The sequence below is a fragment of the Podarcis filfolensis genome (genome assembly GCF_964270895.1).
Source record: "Podarcis filfolensis genome assembly, chromosome: 4".
Classification (NCBI taxonomy): domain Eukaryota; kingdom Metazoa; phylum Chordata; class Lepidosauria; order Squamata; family Lacertidae; genus Podarcis; species Podarcis filfolensis.
In genome coordinates, this window is record NC_139607.1 from 89,731,279 (window position 1) to 89,751,795 (window position 20,517).

Sequence of the window (20,517 nt, forward strand, 5' to 3'; positions counted from 1 at the left end):
ATATAAGGAATATTTCAGTACGTATATTGGTGGGATAAATCACAGCTAACAATACAGGAAGAGCTGCAGGCTACCAGTAAACTGAAATCCATACGATATTTGAAGCAAATGACTTGGAACCTAGCTCACTATGAGGAATTATATTATTTACCACGTTGCGCTGAAGCAGGGAGGTCTGCGTTCTGCTGTGGGGCCTGCGCTGCTCACCCCAAAAGATGCCTTTGAGGAATCTCCGGTTCAGATAATTTGGGTCATAATATGCAATAAGAGTCTCACATACGGTTCCTGTTGAGCCTTTGGTGAAATGACAATTACGAGTGTTCGGAATGTAGGGAACTGCATTGTACCAAGTTAGTCTATTTTGTCTCCCTAGACCAAGGCTTTTTCAATCTGAGGGCCACATTTTGTACTATGCAACCGCATGGGGGCCACATGGCAGAGGTGGGCGTGGCCAGAGGCAAAAGTGGGTGGGGCGATTAATGCAAATGTTACCTTTATACAGTAGGCTGGTTTCTATTCACTTTCACACACCCCTGTCTAATCTCCAGCCAGGGAAACAAGAGTCATTATGAGCATTCAAGAACATGCTCCAGCCAGGCTCCTTTGCTTCAATTATTGTGTACAAAAATGTGTATGCAAGGGTAAAAAGACCCCTGACCATTAAGTCCAGTTATGGACGACTCTGGAGTTGCAGTGCTCATCTCGCTTTATTGGCCGAGGGAGCCGGCATACATCTTCCGGGTCATGTGGCCAGCATGACTAAGCCGCTTCTGGTGAACCAGAGCAGTGCACAGAAACACTGTTTACCTTCCCGCCAGAGCGGTACCTATTTATCTACTTGCACTTTGACATGCTTTCGAACTGCTAGGTTGGCAGGAGCAGGAACCGAGCAACGGGAGCTCACCCCGTTGCAGGGATTCGAACCGCCGACCTTCTGATCAGCAAGTCCTAGGCTCTGTGGTTTAACCCACAGCGCCACCCGCATCCCTTGTATGCAAGGGTAAAGTATGTCTAAAAATGCCTACCCCATTATGCTCACTTACCTGGGAGCAAGCCTCAAAGACCTCAGTGGGACTTACTTCTTAGTAGATATGGCATCCTGTCAAGAAATTTGTGGCTAAAAGACCCAAGACACCATTTATTGATACAGTTCCCCACAGAATATTTGTATTTGCAGTTTTTCATGCAAAAAAATAGGGCTTGTTTTTGCTTCATGTTGATTTCCGTACACATGCTCCGGAGGTCTTTGAGCCCAGAGATCAAATGGCTGCTCCTTGCACTGAGAAGAAAAAGTTCAGTCGCTAGATTATGAAAGAAACAGAAACAGGGGTGTGTGCATCGAACTGTCAGGTGGAGCACACACAAACACAAACACATATGGAATCCCAGATCCATTTCCCTCAGATCTGAGAGGAACGGGAAAATGTAGGTCATCCCCATCAACCAGTTATTAGGTTATTGTCTTTGATCATGAGGGAAAAGCTGATAAGAATAGCTGTCAGATATCGTTTTATCACCCTGGCGAAGCCTGCAGATCTGCCACGGCAATCTGCAAGCATTATAACTCAGGTGCTGCCTTCCATTGATTCCATATTAGGCCCACTTCCCTGGGAGTAAGCCCCATTGAATCTTACTTCTGAGCAGTTGCATGTAGGATTGCATCGTTGCATTTCTACTTAGCTTAATCAGGCCAAAGGCCCATCTAAGGCAACACAATGACCAAGTACAACAATGCAATATCAATATAAACTCTTTATATACTCTATACGGAACATGGAACAATATGAAAAACCAAATAAACGGAATCTCATAAATCTCTGAAAGCCACAACATGTGCACTCTTGATGGATTCTCTTGAAAACATAGAACCAAATAAACCTAAGTCTTATAAGTCTCTGAAAGTCTTTGTAGACTATGCAAGTCTCGAAAGAAGCAATGGGTCAGATTCTTATCTGATGAAAAGAATACAGAAATGCTTCATAAACCCATCTATATGGTGAATGGAGTTGTATAACAACAATATCTATGGAGCAGTGGCCATAAAGTTTCTGTATCCTTCTGCTGTGCTGAAGAAGAATTCTACAAAACAGTGAGTATATCCGGAATCACTGTTCACTACGTCTGTTTGCGGACCACTTCGGCAGCGTTGGACGTCATAAAACAAAGCTTTACGGCTTGTTTTCATCAGAAAAGAATCGGCTGGGCGCCTGGATTAAAAACACAGGGCTTTGCACACACTCCCGCAGGAGAGCTTAAAAACAGCAGCTTAAAAACACTCTCAGTGTTAATCAGCAGCATAGTGTGGTACATAGGTTGTTAAATCCTTTTGCATTTAGTCTACCTTAAATGATTGCCCCCTCTCTCCATCCTTCTAGCAATGAGCGGACCGCACACTCTTAAGTAATTTTAAAAGCTTTACTCACTAAATCCAAAGGTCGGATTCATGCATTGCTCCATGCATCAGCATGGAGAACACAGGTAGATTACTCTTGGGTGCAAAATACACAATATACTTTCCAACATGTGGTCGGAACTTGGAGCAAGTTCAGACACATCCATCCTCATGGATTACATGGCAAGAAGAGAGTGAGAGAAAGGAAGAGAAGCTGCTTCACTTCTTCCGTCACCGAGGTCAAGGGGTGTGGCTTACCTGAGTCTAGGAACAGACCTCTCTGGTCTTAACCCCTTCATGAACTAACTAGCACTTCTACATAGTTATGTTTGGCTGCAATTTCCCATACCATCAACTGATATTCAGAAGCATCACTGCTTCCAACCTTGGAGGCAGGATATAGCCATTCTCTGTTCATCTCATCTGACCTTTCAGCAAGTAGGAAACCTGGAGGATCTCCTCATCTAGGTGATCTTAGAGAACGGGGCAGCTTCATATGGGCAGAGTTGGTCCCTGTGGTATTCCCAAACTGTCTAGGACTTTACAGAACCTTGAATTGTGCTTTGAGATATATAGAAAACCATTTGAAAGTGTTTCAAGGCTGGCATGATTTGAGCTATATAATCCAGAGGCTGACAGTACAATGCCTGTGAAATGTTTAAATAAATAATATTTCAAAAAAAATCCACAATACATTAGAAGTGCTTTGCTCTTCCTGTTCAGTTCTTTTTTGCACAGGCTCGGCCTCTCTTACATTGATGCCATAATTCCACGCCTCCCCTGCCCCAAGCCATTTTGTGATGTCACTTCCTGCAGCCGCCATTTTGTGACTGGCACCCGCGGCACTTTCTCAACGAAAGGTTGGCAATCCGTGATGTGGTCCATGTGTGTCAGCAGCTGAGCTCCTGTGTTCTGGACACCCATGATCCCTAACCACTGGTCATACTGACCAGAGCTGATGGAAGACCCCACAGTATCTGGAGGGCCACATACTACCTACCCCGTGCTACATGGACAAAACAAGGTGGACCACCACAGGTTTCCTGCAAGTTGGCAGCTTCTCTTATAATATTGAAAATATCAGAGGAAAGTAGTTATGTGTCGATCCTATTGTACGCTTACATGGGCCGAGACAGATGGACCTCGTATATCACTCTGAAGAAAGGGTTTATTTCCAGCAGTAAATATGATGTTTGCGAAATGGGAAGAGGCTATTTCAGAGCTGTTACAAGACCACTGAATAATTGAATTATTACTCACGGGTGGCCAATGGAATTTGTTACCTGTAAGCTCCCACTGCCCTGAATCAAAGTAATTACACTCACAGTTTCACAAAGGTGAAATAATGGCACGGAGCTGTTCATGATGAAAAAGGCAATTGCAACAAAAAGGGGGTTTGGTAGAATAATGGCACCGAGGCAGAGGCTTTCTTGCCTCCTTCCTGGTTACTTTATTATATGGCTTAAATAGCTCATTCCATTTTGCTTCACTGGAGTGACAAATAAGAGCCCTGGGAAGTCCGTCTCTGGAGAAATGAGCGTGCCACGCTTAATGGAAAATAATGCACAGGTCGTTGTTTATATGCTCAAGCAAAGCCGCATAACAAAGGGCTGGCGGATATGACTATGGCTTTCTCCAAAAGGGGAAGTCTTAATTGTTCTTTAATAATCCTAAAGAGGATCTCTCCTTGGGTGTGCCTTGCCTGTATATTGTAATGGCTTCTTCCGAGAAAGATGGATGCTGAAAAGAGAGGATTTGCGGTAGGCTTGTGGCTTGTGGGACGCGGGTGGCGCTGTGGGTTAAACCACAGAGCCTAGGACTTGCCGATCAGAAGGTCAGCGGTTCGAATCCCCACGACGGGGTGAGCTCCCGTTGCTCGGTCCCTGCTCCTGCCAACCTAGCAGTTCGAAAGCACCTCAAAGTGCAAGTAGATAAATAGGTACCGCTCCGGTGGGAAGGTAAAGGGCGTTTCTGTGTGCTGCTCTGGTTTGCCAGAAGCGGCTTAGTCATGCTGGCCACATGACCCGGAAGCTGTATGCCGGCTCCCTTGGCCAATAAAGCGAGATGAGCGCCGCAACCCCAGAGTCGGTCACGACTGGACCTAATGGTCAGGGGTCCCTTTAACTTGACCTTTACTGTGGCTCAGTTATAGAGCATGTGCTCCATCTGCGGAAGGCCCTGGGTTCAATCCCTGTCATTCTGGCGTTCTGCCTTAAACCACAGAGAGCTGCTGCCAGTCAGTGCTGCCAGTACTAAAATAGATGGAGCAGTGTTCTGCCTTAGCGTAAGGCAGCTCCCTATATTACGACAACTCTTACGATATGGTGAGCAAAGTTGGCGTGTTGCTTCCTGAGATCAAGGAGAAAGTTTGGGTCTCTGTTTGGATCGATGCCTTTAAATAATAATAATAATAATAATAATAATAATAATAATAATAAATTTATATACCCCTGTGCATAAAAATATTGGGACAGTTTACAACAGTTATATATAAAGCCATCAAATAAAATTTAAAAAAGCATTTATGTGTTTTCATTTTGTATTTCTATGTTGTAAAACACCCTGTGATTGTCAGATGAAGGACGTGGCAAACATTAAAAAGTTTTCAAAATTGATTAAAGATGGCAGACAACCTTTCAAAACCATACTGATTTTAGCCATCGATTTAAAACCTCAACTGATTCTTTTTTTTCCTGGTTTTTTTTTTGAATTCCCAAGCAATGCTGCCTAGCATATTATACAGGAAGCAGTATTAAACATTCTGCCCCCAAAGAACCTTGTATTTGAAGATGCTAACTGAAAGATGTCATACCCTCCAAGTGTCCCGATTTTCCAGGGACAGTCCTGGAATTACAGAAGCCGTCCCAGTTTCTGATTTGATCCCAGAATGTCCCACTTGTCCTTTTAGGATGTCCCTGTTTTCATTGGAGAAATGCTGCTGGGGATGCAATAGGATGTCCCTATTTTCACCCGTGAAATATTGGAGGGGATGGAATAGGATATCCCTATTTTTATTGGGAAAATGTTGGAGGGTATGAGACACATGCAGGAAATTCTGATGATGTTTCTGATGTCTAGCCAGACAGGACCTTAGATGAAGACTTGCAGAAGGGCTGTATGATATCAGCGGTGCAGTTCAGAAAGTTTAAGCTCAGGATTTAAAGGTCTTGTGCTTCACCTCTTTGGGTAGCACTGCGAATAAAGCCTTGGTCACACTTGCTCCATGCCCAGAAAGTACAGATCCTAGTGGTTTTCCCCTTGCCTTGTTCCTTTCCCAGGGAAAAATCCACCAGAAAACCCAACTTGCTGTTTGCTCCGATTGAGTGCTAAAGAGCAGTTTTCCCTGGGAGGAAACAGCAGGACAAGAGAAAGAATGGCTAAGCCCTTATTGCACTTCTTTCAAAATGTAGGCGGCCAACCATTTGGGGCCACTTCAGCTCATTCTGCTGAATCGGGGCTCTTGACATCTGCCCCCAAAGTCCTTCCCCGAAGGCACCACCGTCCAAAGCAATAGCTCTTCATGCTTTTCATAAAAGCATTGTCTCTTATCAGCATTCACATCCCTCTCTAAAAAACGAATTCACGAACGATGAACTGCTCTTCGACATCCAGACGCGTACGAAATCAGAAATTTCATCGGGGCTTAAATTGCGCCCAAATATATTAAATAAACGAGACCCGCATAGGAAGGGAGCTGTAATGAAGAACACATTCTTAAAGGGGGAAATATATAAAAAAACTTCTATTCTTATGATGATAACTCTGTTTCCCAGACAGCCTGGATACACATTATTATTATTTTTTTGCAAATTGCCATCCTGGATCTAATTTATGATGAGATAGGTTTTGCCAGGAAGGATGTAAGGAGCAAACTTTCTTTTGTGCTAACATTAATCCCTTCGTTATATTGCACTGTTTTCTTGCTTGTTCCCTGGGGAACTGCTATATATATATATATATATATATATATATATATGCGCAAACAAGAAAAGAATAAATCTCTTTGATTTGGAATCCTCTGGTAATTGCAAAGGGCAAGTGCTGTCTGTTACAGTTGCAGCCTGGCACTGTTACCTGTACATTTTAATGAGGCTGTGGATGACCTAGAGGGGGGGAAACTGCCCTTCAGAATTTTTGGAGGCTCGGTTTTAAAAAAAGAAAGTCAGGCAGAGATGCGTTAAGGATGGAACTGTGTGGCTTGCAGGCAAAAGAGTCACCCTGTATTCTAAATCTGGTTCAGTTCTCTGAGCGCCGGTCCTTATGCGGTCAAATGGGCAACAGATAGGCTGAAGATGAAACTGCGGGCGCCCAACAACCCTGATATTTGCAGAAGTGCCTAAAAAAATCATTAGTGGGAAAAATAATTAAGTGGGGGGGGGACAATCTAATGAGGACCCAAGTGTGCTGAGTGTCCACAGGATGCTGACTGACTGTTAAGGGAAATGGAGGAGTAGGATGGGGGGAGTGGAGAGGCTGCAATTGTAAACGGCAGATCTTCACGCTGCTACACTTTGCCTTGCAGAGCTCACTTGTATCTCCTCCACGAGTCCATCTAAAGCAGGCACCCGCAAACTCGATCCTCCAGCTGTTTTGGGACTACAATTCCCATCATCCCTGACCACTGGTCCTGTTAGCTAGGGATGGTGGGAGTTGTAGTCCCAAAACATCTGGAGGGCTGAGTTTGGGGGTGCAAAAGCACAGCTCCTATGATGTAAGTAATGCGCCCGCCTGCTAGCCTGCTGCCTAAAATATCACTGGTTTGCTCATTTCTATATATAGGGTGCCTACATTCTGCATGGGCTAGTCGCATGGCAACATGTGCAAATGGCTTGATACCTATTAGGTTCATAAATTACCATATAGCATATACTCAACACAAAAAACAGCAGCAATTTGTTGTTGACAAAGGACAGCTGGGCATCTAATGGGCCCCATTACCTTCAGTAGCTTAGGGCCTCATCAAACCTAAATCCGGCCCTGCATAGAGAGACAGCGCGGTGTAGTGGTTGGAGTCTTAGACTAAAGGCCTTGGAGATCAGGGTTCGAATCCGCAGCTAGTCATTTGCCTCAAGGTCTGGAGGTTCCCCCCACAACCTCATCCTAAGGTAGAATCTAGAAAGTTATTAAAAATGCTGTGAAAATGCTTTATAATTTTTTTAATATATATATAGAGAGAGAGAGAGAGAGAATTTGCCATAAGCTCACCATCACCATTTGTATAATGCACTTAAGATGCACCTAAAACGTTACATTTGCAGCTGTATAGCTAAGTCCTAAGTCCAAATAGTAATTCATGATCACTGGGAGGTTTTATAATTTTAACATCTTTCCTTATGAGTTGAACGGTTTCTTTGTGGTTGGTGTCAGCTTTGTCTGTTTCTGCTAGTTTGGGATTTTAGTGTGAAACCTTACCATGTAGCCGACATGTTTTGAATCTCGCTTCATGCTCATTTTCTGTGTACCACCTGAGAATTTGCACCAAGAGCAGACGAAGCAGCTATAAGTAATAACTAAGTGGCAAAAACAAATCGTAAAGTACAATTCCTTCCTTTCAGATGGAGGGGAACCCGGCACACAGTTCTCTCTCTCTCTCTCTCTCTCTGTCTATATATATATATATATATATATATATATTCTCCATGATTTCAATTAACTGGAGCTGTCTCTCCAAAATCCCTTAGCAAATTCGACACACTCAGAACCGAAAAAGACCCCCGGAGTGAATTCATAATTCACGTGTCAGAGACTTGGCTCATCCAGGAGGATAGTGAGAATTCCTCAGCTAATGAAATTTTATATGAGGTCTTCTTTCAGTTTAACTAATATGCCAGTTTATGCTGCTGGAAATGGCCACAGGGATTCAGGGATATAGGTGGCAACTCGGTCTAATGAAAGTAAGGAAATTGATTTTCTTTTTAATGCCACATGGAAACAAAGAATTTCAAGTATGTCGTTTGCTATGGGAAGAATTCCCACCTTCATGATTCAAACAGTTGACAACATACATTCCCTTTAATCACTGGACACGTCTAAATTCTTTGAAAAAAAGTCTCTTTTGGTCATTTGTTGGGTGCAGTGGGTGGACCACAATAAAACATTCTCGGAAGATTTGGCTGGGGCGGGGGGAAAGTCTCTGGAATATTTGAGAGGGGGTTGCAATTTCCTCTCTCAAGTAGGAATTTACCATTTCCTTGGTGAGATGGGGCAGTTCATCCTTGCAGGCATTAACCAGCCAGGCATAGGCAAACTCGGCCCTCCAGATGTTTTGGGACTACAACTCCCATCATCCCTGACCACTGGTCCTGTTAGCTAGGGATCATGGGAGTTGTAGTCCCAAAACATCTGGAAGGCTGAGTTTGCCTATGCCTGGTTTAAGCAGTGTCTAAGATGGCAGAGACAACAGAAACCATATCACTTTAACTAATCTCAATTTATAGGGTGCTAGGGAGGAGAAGACACAGGCTAAGGTAGAGGGCAGCGAACATGGTGCCCTCTGTTGGTGCAATTTGGCAATAAGGGTGAAATTGCACTAACGTCTTGGTTGGCGTCTGGATTAGCCCATCTCTCATGTCTGAATTCTGTTCAGGGTTAGCATGCCAGCTGGGTTGTTAGAAACAGCTCAAGGTTAAAGGCTTCTGGTATTACTCATCCACCCTCCCTTCCTCTAAGGAATATGTGTATGTATATTAGCAATTATAAAGCCAAGGCTGCAGTTCAGCTGTGATTACAGGAAGCCCAAACTTAGCATCGCTCTTGCATTACTGAGCTGTGCTGTATGCACAACTGTGGAAGGATTGAGCTGGATCTCTCTGTGTCGTTGAACCTCTTCCTCTAAGACCAGAGAGCTGTACTTAGTAGAATAGTTCGTGAGGCACCAACATCTTTTAAGTTCAGACAGTGTGTTGGACTTGTCAGGTGCTTTGAGGAAATAAACACTTTACGTTGAACTGTGGGGGCAAGGAGTTTTCTTAATCGTCCACGCTGGAAAAGCTACCAACTGCAGGAAAAGAAGCCCCTGATGTTCGGCTGGACTACTTTGCCAGAGCTGTGCATACTTTGCTGCTCACACTGGTCCAGGTGTGATAACATATTGCTAAAAGGTAAAGGGACCCCTGACCGTTAGGTCCACTCATGACTGACTCTGGGGTTGCGGCGCTCATCTCGCTTTATTGGCCGAGGGAGCCGGCGTACAGCTTCCGGGTCATGTGGCCAGCATGACTAAGCTGCTTCTGGCAAACCAGAGCAGCGCAAGGAAACGCCGTTTACCTTCCTGCTGGAGCGGTACATATTTATCTACTTGCACTTTGACATGCTTTCAAACTGCTAGGTTGGCAGGAGCAGGGACCGAGCAACGGGAGCTCACCCCGTCATGGGGATTCGAACCGTCAACCTTCTGATCAGCAAGTCCTAGGCTCTGTGGTTTAACCCACAGCGCCACCCACGTCCCTTAACATATTGCTACCACCCTCCAAATTAGCCCCAGGCAGGGTAGCCAATGACAGATGGAAATTGTAGTCCAGTGACATCTGAGAGCATCACATTCGCTTCCCTTACCCTAAAGCCACTTAAGACTGAGTTATTCGTTTTCTTTTTCTTTTCTTTTCTTTTCTTTTCTTTTCTTTTCTTTTCTTTTCTTTTCTTGCATTGCATTGCATTGCATTGCATTGCATTGCATTGCATTGCATTGCATTGCATTGCATTGCATTTCTATCCAGTGGCATAGCGTGGGTTGCCATTGCCCAGGGCCATGTGGAGGGGTGGGTGGGAAGAAGGGAAACAGCCAGAGTATGCATGTGCATTCAACAGCCTAACAGGATCCTCATCACCCAGGAGTTGGCAGCCACAGACATTTTAAAAAAAGAAGAGGTGTTCCATCGTCTGGAGAGGTCACTTCCTGGTTCACATTCAGAAGCCCTTTTCAATGAAACCCAGTGACAGAAGCGCACAGCCGTATTGAGGCAGCACCAGGTGTTGAAATTTTGCACCCCTGACAATTTTGCACCTGGGACAACTGCCCCTGTGCCCCCACATTACACCACTGTTTCTATCCTTCCTTTTTCTCCAAGTTGGCAGACATGGTTCTCCCCATCTTCATTTAATCCCCAAAACAACCCTGTGGGGTAGGTTAGGCTGAGAGGTAGTGACTGGCCTAAAGTCACTCAACGAGCTTTATGGCTAAGTGGGGATTTGAACCCAGATCTCCCAGCTCCTAGTTCAACACTCAACACTAGCTTTCTCTTCATTACATTCATATTTCACCTCTATTCTAATAATAATATAATACTACTACTAATAATAATAAAATTTTATTTATATCCCACCCTCCCCAGCCAAAGCCGGGCTCACAGCAGTTAACAACAATAAAAGTAAAACAGTTTACATAAAATCACAATCAATTAATTAAAATATATTCTAAAATCAATTCATTCTAAAATCAACTCAGAATCAAATTAATGGCAACCATTGGGCTAGAGTTCTATGAGGATTACCAAAGGAGGGGGTCAGACTGTGCCCTGGCCAAAGGTCTGGTGGAACAGCTCTGTCTTGCAGGCCCTGCGGAAAGATGTCAAGTCCCACAGGGCCCTAGTCTCCTGTGACAGAGCGTTCCACCAGATCGGGGCCACAGCCGAAAAAGCCCTAGCTCTGGTTGAGGCCAGCTTAACCTCCCTGTGGCCCAGGACCTCCAAGATGTTTTTGTTTAAAGACCATAAGGTCGTCCATGGGACATACCAGGAGAGGCGGTCCCATAGGTACAAGGGTCCTAGGCCGTATAGGGATTTAAAGGTTAAAACCAGCACCTTAAACCTGATCCTGTACTCGAGCTGGTCTACATGGTTCCCCTACCCCAATCCTATCCTCACCACAACACAGATACACAGTGGCTGGCTCAAAATCACCCGCTGAGCTTCATGGCGAGCCGGGATTTGAACTCTGGTCTCCCAGGTCCTAGCCTGACACTCTAACCATTGCACTAGACTGGCATACACTACTGCTAGCTCACTCTGCAGGCATGAATGCAGGGCTGAGAAGTTGCAGCCCTCAAGAGGTTGTTAGACTCCAACTCCCATCAGCACCAGCCAGTGTGGTCTGGGATGATGGGAGTCCATCAACACACGGAGGGTCACAGGTCACCCATCCCTGCTTTAAAGAGAGAAGCAGACGGGCTTGAAAATAAGGGGGGCGGGATCAGAGTCAATACAGTGGTACCTCGGGTTACATATGCTTCAGGTTACAGACTCCGCTAACCCAGAAATAGTACCTTGGGTTAAGAACTTTGCTTCAGGATGAGAACAGAAATCGCACAGGGGCAGCAGGAGGCCCCATTAGCTAAAGTGGTGCTTCAGGTTAAGAACAGCTTCAGGTTAAGAACGGACCTCCAGAACAAATTAAGTATGTAACCAGAGGTACCACTGTAGTTTAATGGGTCCCATTGGCCAAGCAAATTGAAACCAGAAAACCTGAAGGATAGACATCCAGGTCTATGTCCCCTTTAGGCTCACTGATAAGGAACCAAAGTCTTGCAGAGTGGTAGCATCCAAGAAAAGGAAAGAAAAGGAGAGATTGCTTCAGGTGCAAAAAGCAATTTGCAGCTTGACATCTGCATTCTGTTTCTTTTCTGTTTTCCTTTTAAAGGGCCTGACAGCAGAGAAAAACCGAGGAGAAGACAAGCATTGTGCTTTATTTAGATATGTACCGCACAGGCTGTTTCGAATGCATAAGCCAATTATATGGGAACACCTGGAGTGGGTTGTATGAAGAGATGCTTAGGTAAATATCCAGCCAGGATATATATTGCACAAGGCAATGGAGATACTATAAAGCGAGGATCACGGGAGGTTGGCCCTGAGCCATCGCTTGCCATTTCGGCGTGCCGACTGTCCCTATCCCTAACAATGCCACTGAAGCAGAAAGGCTGTGTCCCCCCTCTCCTTTCGCTGACAATTTAATAAATGCCAGTGTGAGAAGCAAAGGCAGCACTGATCCAGACAAGACGGTCTCTGTGCTGCAGCGATAAACACAAGAATGGTGGAGTTTGTCAGGGCCTCAGACAGTCAGGCAACTTGAAAAAGATAAAGGAATGATTTTTGCACACAAAAGGAGAGTTTTTAACATGGCAAATATGTAGGAGAACAATTTCCTCCAACATCTCTCCGATGAAAATAGGGATGTAATAGTAATAATAATAATAATAATAATAATAATAATAATAATAATAATAATATAATGTTTATTGTTTATACCCCACCCATCTGACTGGGTTGCCCCAGCCACTCTCGGCAGCTTCCAACATATACAAAAACATAATAAAACATCAAACATTAACAAACTTCCCAATACAGGGCTGCCTTCAGATGTCTTCTAAAGGTTGTATAGTTACTCATCTCCTTGACTTCTGATGGAAGGACGTTCCACAGGGCGGGTGCCACCACCGAGAAGGCCCTCTGTCTGGTTCCCTGCAACCTCACTTTTTGCAGTGAGGGAACTGCCAGAAGGCCCTTGGAGCTGGACCTCAGTGACTGGGCAGAACGATGGGGGTGGAGACACTCCTTCAGGTATACTGGTCCGAGACCGTTTAGGGCTTTAAAGGTGAGCACCAACACTTTGAATTGTGCTTGGAAACGTACTGGGAGCCAATGAAGGAACTGCCAGAAGGCCCTCAAAGTTGAATCTCAGTGTCCGGGCTGAAGAACAGGGAGTGGAGATGGTCCTATGGTCTGAAGTGAGGAATAGTAAATAATTCAGCTATTTGTACATCGCCTGGATTTTTTAAATGAGGCAACCAATAAATATAAATGATATGTTTAGTCATTTAGTCGTGTCCGACTCTTCGTGACCCCATGGACCAGAGTACGCCAGGCACTCCTGTCTTCCACTGCCTCCCGCAGTTTGGTCAAACTCATGCTGGTAGCTTCGAGAACACTGTCCAACCAACTCGTTCTCTGTCGTCCCCTTCGCCTTGTGCCCTCCATCTTTCCCAGCATCAGGGTCTTTTCCAGGGAGTCTTCTCTTCTCATGAGGTGGCCAAAGTATTGAAGCCTCAGCTTCAGGCTCTGTCCTTCCAGTAATACCTAGATAGCCAGATATACCAAGGGTGGATGCAACATTTTTGCACTGTCGCTGGCCCCAATGGGGGTATTTTCACAGCATCTGTCCCTGCATCTGGAGCAGAAACATTGCTTGTCAAACCTGTTGATATCAATCCCAGATCAACTAATTTGTCAGAAGAACAAATCCAAACAGGTCCCCCGCAAATAACCAAGAGTAATTGTTCACCCACCATTAAGTTCATTATAGGAATGGGTGGAAATTTTAGCCGATTATCATGAACTCAACTGCATGGCATGCCCTGGTTGTTTTGTGGAGCGCTGGTACATTTAGCACCGAAAACATTAAGCGTAATGTGTTCATTAAGGAAAATAAAATTAAAAACCCACTGATGGTGATTAACATGAAATAAATCTCCAAGTGTTCTTCACAACCGGGTATCTTCAAAGGCCACCAAGAAGAGCACGAGGAAGGAAAGTCAAGGAGGTGTATCTATCCCCTTCGCTCCTCCTTCTGCACAGTCCTACACTCTGCGTATTGTTTCGGGAGCCAAAACTGTAGGAGGCTTCCCAGAAGCAGCTGACTAGGCACTGTGAGAACAGTATGGGCCTTGGGCCCAATCCAACAGGCGTTCCTTATGTTCTTAAGACTGCGGAACCATGCATTGGCCATTTGAGTTTTTGCCAGATGCAACAGGGGTCAAAACTCCTGCATCTCTAATGGTGGTTTAAGTGTGGGCTGCAGCACATCTTGCCTGCCATGGGAAGCTACGCCTTGCACAGCTGCAAATTCTCACCCAACTCTTCCAAATTTGGGAGTGCTGTCCTCTTTTGCATCTGAAGCAGCTGGTTGGCTACCGTGAGAACAGTATGTGGGACCTTGCTGGACCTTCTTTGGCCTGATCCAGCAGGCATCTTCTGGTGTGATCCTGTCCTCCAAGCACAACTCAAAGTTCTTTGAAAAGGTTCAGGAAAGGGCAGCTTAACGGTCATGGGATGGGAGCAACTCCCCTTTGAGGAAATGCTAGAACACGTGGGGAATTTTAGCTTAGCAAACTGGTGGGTATGGGGAACATAGGAGCCTGTCTTATTCTAAGTTAGACCCTTGGCCCAGCCATCTCAGGGTTATTGTCAGGAGTCCCGGTTCTCAGCTTGATAACACAGTAAGTGTAGGTAATTAAAAAGGAGGATTTATTGCAAAAACAAACAGATAGCTCCGAATGGCTCTGACAAAGCCTCCGGCATCATTACTCAAGATGACCCTTCTGAAGACTGCTTCCAGTGTCTACAGAAGATATTCAACTTACGACCTTTACGTCTCTTGTTTTGCTTCCTATCTAACAGCCCTCCCATTCGCCAACTCCTTGGACTTAGTGGATCAGCTCCACCTTCTTCCTGGTCTGAGAGTCTGCCTCTGAGACTGTTCGTGCCTTTTTGTGAGTCCTGCGAGCTTTGGCTGTGTTCTAGCCTGCTCTCAGCTACTCCCTTATCAGCCTGTCTGTCAAGGTCAGGAAAAGCTGGAGTCTGCAGCTGCTGGCTCTCCCTGTCTGACTAAGCCTCTCTGTTCCTGGCTGCTTTCTGCTGTTGGCTGCAAACCTTCGCTTGGAGCTGGCTCACTCCTGACAATTATCTACACAGCTCTCCACAATTTCAGACATGTCTACTAGGAGGTGTCAGGAGAATGAATCTGGGGCTTTCTGCATGCAAAGCAGATGCTCCACCACTGAGCCATTGCCCTGCACCAGGGGGGATTCGAGGTGACAGAGATTTGCAAAATTGCTTAATACCAGAATCCAAGGTCAACTGATGTAAATGAATGGTAGGAGATGTCAGGAGCTCATCCTACACTCGAGTAGGACCCTGGCAGAGACACATGCGCGACTGGCATATTCTCTCCCTCTTCGTTGATCATTCGGGAGCTTCAAAAGCTTTCTTCTGCCCGAACATCACAGCGACCGATGCCAACACACACCGGCACACTTAGGAATCCGCAGATTCTTTGCAGCTTGCTTAACAGACCTCAGCAACTCAGCATTTTGGCTAATCTACTTTATTTACATATAAACACACATGGAGCACTGCAACATGGCTCCCTCTCTCTCTAGCATAAGACAGCAAAGAGAAAAGGACAAAGGACAATAGTCCCACTTCACGGAACACAGTAACACAAACATCCTGTCTCTGTCACTTCCCACTGTGTGGAGTCAAAACATACACCATCATGTGAAAGACATAAACCTCATGACTGCAATCCTGGAGCATGAATTCTAACAGGAGATCCGAGGAAGTGCATCTTCAAAGTTCACACCGTGCGTAAATGATGGGATTTCCTTCTTCAAGTTAAGGTGATGGCCGCCAACTTAGATCACTTTAAAAATAGATATGTTGACTGTGGACAATGTTCTCAATGGCCAGGATGACTGTAGAGGAGCATGGTGCCTCTGAATACCCTGTTCCTGGGTGTCATTGTATGATTTAGACACTAGAACAGGAGGAGAGGGATATGACCCTCATATGCTCCTTGGGGACTTTCAGTAGGCATCTAATGAGAAACAGGATGATGGACCAAACTGGCCTGAAGCAACAGAGCTCACATTTTGTTCTTGTGTTATTAATTGTGCCTTGAATCATTCCTCTTGAATTGGGCGCAAGGGCCATAGCTCAATGGCAGAGCCTATACAGAAGGTCCCATGTTTAATCCCCAGAATCTCCAAGTAGGGTTGGGAATGTCCTTTGCCTGAAATCCCTGGAGAATCATTACTTGCCAGTGTAGGCAATACTGAGCTGGATGTACCATTAGCCTGACTCATAACAATAACCTCCCACTACTCCAGTCATGAAATTAAAAGACGCCTGCTTCTTGGGAGAAAAGCAATGACAAACCTAGACAGCACCTTAAAAAGCAGAGACATTACCTTGCCAACAAAGGTCCGTATAGTTAAAGCTATGGTTTTCCCAGTAGTGATGTATGGAAGTGAGAGCTGATTGAAGGCTGATTGCCGAAGAATGGATGCTTTTGAATCATGGTGCTGGAGGAGACTCTTGAGAGTCCCATGGACAGCAAGAAGATCCAACCGATCCATTCTTAAGGAAATCAGCCCTGAGTGCTCACTGGTCCTGAAGCTGAGGCTCCAATACTTTGGCCACCTCATGAGAAGACTCCCTGGAAAAGACCCTGATGTTGGGAAAGATGGAGGGCACAAGGAGAAGGGGACGATAGAGGACGAGATGGTTGAACAGTGTTCTCGAAGCTACCAGCATGAGTTTGACCAAACTGCGGAAGGCCGTGGAAGACAGGAGTGCCTGGCGTGCTCTGGTCCATGGGGTCACAAAGAGTCGGACACAACTATACGACTAAACAACAACTCCAGTGTGAAAGAGTTTAGGAAAACTATAACTGGGTTCCACAGATCTTGGCTAGATGTTGTAGCCAATCTTTCTTTCCAATAGCCAGCAAGGCTTGGCTGTCTCACTTCCTGCACCCCAGAGAGAACACGTTTTATTTTATTAAGGTAATACTTCCCTTATCTTCTTGCACGCATCCCTCGGCATGTAGTGCAAGATAACGTTCTTATCTTTTTTAAAAAAATTATTTATAATTTTCAGTTATATACATTTCAATAGTTTTACAATCATTTCAACATTTCGAAACTCCCTTCCCCCTCTTTCTGCGGTTCCTTAAATTTATTCTTTGAACTTCCTGCATGTTCCAAATTTATTCATCTACTTTAAATATATACTCTTATAAAACTGCAGGTTATTAAAATAATCCTGCCAGTGTTCTTGTCTGTTTACAGCTTGTTTGTAAATATTCCATAAACCATTTCCATTCTTTTATAAAAAGTTCGTTATCTTGATTTCTTATTTTTCCGGTAAGTTTCGCCATTTCTGGATATTCCATCAGTTTTTGTATCCATTCTTCTTTCGCTGGGCTTTCTCCTTCTTTCCATTTTTGGGCAAATAACATTCTTGCCACTATGGTCGGGTACATGAATAAATTTCTATACAGTCTGGGTAGTTCTGCCCCTATAATCTTCCCAAAAGGATGATAACTTTCACAAGCAAATAACCCACAACTTGCATGGGTGATTAAACCAGGGACTTTAAAAAATAAAATAAAAAATTGCCCACTTCCCATGGTAAGCTCTTGGAGGAAAAGGGAACAATTTAGTACTGCCGTTTAGTGCGGCAAAGATGCTTGGCAAATTTATTAATGCTTTGGAAACAGATAATCAATCCTCCAGGTCAGAGATGAAAGGGACTGGTAGCAGGGCTTAAGATGAAAACCTTGAGGAGGTCACTTAGTCTTGGCTGAGAATTATGTGGTCTCACTTCCTCCAGATGAAAGTTCTGTCATTCCGACGAATGCTTTTTAATCTTTACCCTCAACCTCATTTAACTAAAAAGTCTTGTAAACTGAGTAAAGGGAATTAACCCCCACTCCCCGCTTTGGCTGTCATAACTGATATGCTTTCCTGCGAAATATCGGCTTGCTTTGCATTCAAAAATAGCAACCTGCCTTGTTGTGATGGCCTGGGAATCCGATTCAGAGGCTGAACCTGAAGAATGCCAGCCTGCACAGGAGTCCCCGCCTCCAGGACCAGCTGAGCCAGGGCAGGGGCTTGAATCTGAAGGGCCTGCACCTGTGCCGGATCCTCAGGAGCAGACACCAGATGAATCCACTCTGGCTCCGGAGGTGATTGAGGACCCATTGCCTGCAGGTGCTCCTCTCCCAGCCCTGTCAGGGGAAGGTGAGGTTGCCTCTGGGTCCAGTAACCCTCCAGCCTCTCCTGAGCTGCAGAGGTTCAGGGCAGAGAGGGGGAGGGAACTAAGTTATCTCAGAAGGAGTGCTCACCTCCAGGCCAGGAGAGGCGGGTCACCTGTGGGCCGGGACTGCCCTAGGCCCCAGAGGAGATAAAGGCCAGTCAGCCCCAGTCCCAGGTAGTGGGAGCAACATCGCTGGAAACCTGTTACTGCCAGCACCCTGACCTGCTGTTCTGGAGTTCCTGACCACACCCGACTCCTTCCTTGGACCCCGCTTCGCCCTTGACAGACAGCCTCCAGACCCTCAACCCAGGACCATACTCAGACCACGCCGCACGGTAACCCCCCCCCCCCCGGGACCAGCACATTTGTGTAGGGACTTGCTATTCAAGCCCATGGAGCAGGAGTGGGGGAGCCTGTGGACTTGCAGATGTTTTGCTGGACTGCAGCACCCCACCATTCCTGGCCGTTGGCTGTACTGGATTGGGCAGTTGGAGTTCAGCAACATCTAGAAGGCGGCAGGTTCCCCATTCCAGCTGCAGGATCGATGAGGGCTGGTAAAAGAAAGGACTTCTTCATGTAGTGCATGGTTAAACTATGGAACTCACTGCCACAGGAAAAAGTGATGGCCGCTAACTGGGATAATAAGAATAATTTATTATTTTTGCCCTGCCCATCTGGCTGGGTTTCCCCAGCCACTCTGGGCAGATCCCAATCAAATATTAAAAACACAATACAGCATTAAACATTAAAAACTTCCCTAAACAGGGCTGCTTTCAGATGTCTTTTAAAAGTAGGATAGTTGCTTATTTCCTTGACATCTGATGGGAGTGCGTTCCATAGGGCAGGTGCCACTACTGAGAAGGCCCTCTGCCTGGTTCCCTGCAACCTCACTTCTCACAGTGAGGGAACCACCAGAAGGCCCTCAGAGCTGGACCTCAGTGTCCGGACAGAATGATGGGGGTGGAGACGCTCCTTCAGGTATACTGGGCTGAGGCCTTTTAGGGCTTTAAAGGTCAGCACCAACACTTTGAATTGCGCTCAGAAACGTACTGAAAGGATTGGAGAGCAGGGAATGATGGGAATGGCCTCTGCCAGAGTCTGTGGAGAGCTGCCATCAGTCAGGGAAGACAACAGTGGTGGCTGTTGCCCATTGAGACTGGTGGGGCAGAAGGACCAACTGTACATAGGTGGAACCAGAATTAATGGCAGGTGGAGTCAACTTCAGTCTTGCCCGCATCCTCTCCTTGGAAACAAAGTGAATCTGGTTCTACATGGAAGGCTACCAAAGGACCATCTATGTACAAGCTGCTTTTTGGTCCTGGGAAGAAGAGCAATGCATTGAGCCATCCTCTGTGCAATTCAAACACCGTCATTGCACATTTGACCCAGGGTGTAGCCCTGGGAGCCAATGTAGGTCTTTCAGGACCGGTGTTATATGGTCTCAGCGGCTGCTCCCAGTCACCAGTCTAGCTGCCGCATTCTAGATCAGTTGTAGTTTCCGGGTCACCTTCAAAGCAAGCATCGTGTAGACGGTGGCTTTAAAAGAGGACTGGATAAGTTCATAGTAAAAGGTAAAGGGACCCTTGACCATTAGGTACAATCGTGGCCGACTCTGGGGTTGCAGCGCTCATCTCGCTTTATTGGCCAAGGGAGCCAGTGTACAGCTTCCAGGTCATGTGGCCAGCATGACTAAGTTGCTTCTGGTGAACCAGAGCAGCGCACGGAAACACCGTTTACCTTCCCGCCAGAGAGGTACTTATTTATCTACTTGCACTGCGTGCTTTCGAACTGCTAGGTTGGCAGGAGCAGGGACCGAGCAACGGGAGCTCACCCCATCGTGGGGATTCAAACCACTGACCTTCTTATCGGCAAGCCCTAGGCTCTGTGTTTTAACCCACAGCGCCATCCAAGTCCCTCAAAGTTCATGGAGGTTGGGGCTATTCATGACTGCTATGGACGGAAGCAGTAATGCTTCTGAATATCGGTTGCTGGAGAACACAGGAGTGTGTTATTGTACTCAGTTCCTGCTTCTGGGTTTCCCTCAGGCATCTGGTTGGCCACTGTGAGCATAGGGCCTTCTCGGTAGTGGCACCTGCCCTGTGGAACACCCTCCCACCAGATGTCAAAGAGAACAACAACTACCAGACTTTTAGAAGACATCTGAATGCAGCCCTGCTTAGGGAAGCTTTTAATGTTTGATGCATTACTGTATTTTAATATTTTGTTGGAAGCTGCCCAGAGTGGCTGGGGAAGCCCAGCCAGATGGGCGGGGTATAAAGAAATAATAATAATAATAATAATAATAATAGGATG